The sequence below is a fragment of the Sinocyclocheilus anshuiensis genome, unplaced genomic scaffold (assembly GCF_001515605.1).
Source record: "Sinocyclocheilus anshuiensis isolate Anshui unplaced genomic scaffold, SAMN03320099.WGS_v1.1 scaffold1254, whole genome shotgun sequence".
In the NCBI taxonomy this organism is placed as follows: domain Eukaryota; kingdom Metazoa; phylum Chordata; class Actinopteri; order Cypriniformes; family Cyprinidae; genus Sinocyclocheilus; species Sinocyclocheilus anshuiensis.
The window spans coordinates 464,313-466,206 of record NW_015557130.1 but is presented as its reverse complement, the minus strand read 5'-3'; the positions used below and the strand labels follow the sequence as shown (position 1 = coordinate 466,206).

Sequence of the window (1,894 nt, the reverse complement as noted above, 5' to 3'; positions counted from 1 at the left end):
TTTGACTGCTTTTATTGTCCTCATTTGTAAGTCGCTTTGGATAAAAGTGTCTGCTAAATGACTATATAAATAAATAAATAAATAAATAAGTGAAGTATTTATTGGGTGTAGCGTGAAAGTCTCTGCGATGTTCTGTTTTTTTTTGGACACACACACACTGAAGGTTAACACTAACTATGAACACTAATAATGAACCATTACCATTACCATCATGGTCTGTTATTTCTCTTTAGTGATGCTTTCAAACTATGTTTGAAACCCTTAGTGTTGTAATGCATTTCCACTCTTTTAGAGCTTGAATGTGCCTAACTATATGAAATGTATCTGATTTATTTTTATTTTTTTTCATTATGGGCCTGTAATAATGAAGCATGCCAGGTTCATTTGTAATGAATGGCGGTAGATCACAAAGCTTCCCCCCTCCACCCAAAACCCTGCAGTCCCCGAGCTAATGATTAATACTGTACTCTGTGCACAAACACAAAGACAAGCAGATCCCTCCAGGATAACGCAAACCATTTGACCTCATCTGCGGCGCGTTCACTCCATGTGACAGATGATCCAGCACCACGGGCTGCACTTCTGTCTGTCACAGCCCAGCTGTGGGCTTGTGAGCGTCCGGCACATGTGTGCGGGTATGACGCATCAGAATGCAACATGCACTAACCTGATCCCCTACAGATACAATCATACAGCCCCACACGCATGGGTAATGAGCGAGCCTCCCACTGCCGGGCATGATGAAGGACGAGCCACAGCAGCAGCAGAAGTCAATTTCTGCAATAGTTAAAGCGGACACACATTTATGACTAAAGCGCTTGTGCATAAGACACCTACTGCACGACTAAAATGCTGAGCAGGCAGCTGTCTACAACTTAGAAAATCAGCTTAACCTGATATGTATTTCTATGTTTATGTACAAATATTATAAAGCTGTATAAAAACTCAATATAATGTTTTCAAGTAAATTTTTTTCAACATGCATGTTATCTTCATAACAAGTTTGCTGTAATAGTACATTTCAGCTATGAATCTATGACATGATGATCTACAGAGCACTACTGTCAATGTCACTGATCCCCCTCATGTTCTTACCTAGCGCATCCACCACTTCCAAAAAAACTCATTTGTCGCAGTGAAGCTACTACTCTGGAGGTCACCGCCTTATGGTCCCTGAAGACGGTCTTGCCCGCATCAAAAAGCTAGTTTACACCGCCTGACTTACTGTGAAGCAGTCTAACTCAACAGCATGACACTGTGACAGGAATCGTCCCTGTCGCCGCTCGGCAGCAAAATCTGTCTGTGCTCAGGCATATCTGAGGGCACCCATGCAGGAGAGCTTTGACATAATCCCATTCGACTGTAACTGGAGCTTCCAGGGGAGAAAAAACAGCCGTGACACTGGTCAGGAGCTCCGCAGGCTCGTTTGAGACACAGGATGAAACCTAATGCGTCCCCACCTGCCAGCATGCCAACCTTCTGCATGTGAAGGACAGAGACACACATACGCATTTCAGCACAGCTGTTCCACATTCCCACATTGAAGATCGCCACCGCAAACTTTCATTAATCATAAAATGATGTGGCACTAGTAGCATAGGTGAGTTTTACTTACTGAACCAGACGATCATGTCAAATCCACAACACTGAGTCACAGAGAAGAGAAATCACCCTTCAGCATCTGTACCGAGAGACGTGCAAACACAGCCTCAACCATACTACACAACACACAGAGAGAGAGAGAGAGAAAGAGAGAGAGAGAGAGAGAAAGAGAGAGAGAAAGAAAGAGAGGTGGAGGGAGCGGGTGAACCCTGCATAACACAGAGAGAGAGACATGAAGCGATGGGAACAAGAAACAGTGAGATAGATAGATAGATAGATAGATAGATAGATA

At 43.5% G+C, this 1,894-nt stretch overlaps 1 protein-coding gene across 1 annotated transcript in view; it reads right to left on the bottom strand.

Annotated features, from left to right (window-relative positions):
• Positions 1 to 1,645, bottom strand: part of LOC107677940 (plasma membrane calcium-transporting ATPase 2-like) — a 41,029-nt gene extending 39,384 nt beyond the window's left edge. Inside the window, exon 1 of the mRNA XM_016473014.1 lies at positions 1,616 to 1,645. The gene's annotated coding sequence lies outside the window, so the exon portion shown is untranslated. The remainder of the gene's footprint in view (positions 1 to 1,615) is intronic.
• Positions 1,646 to 1,894: the final 249 nt, after the last annotated feature.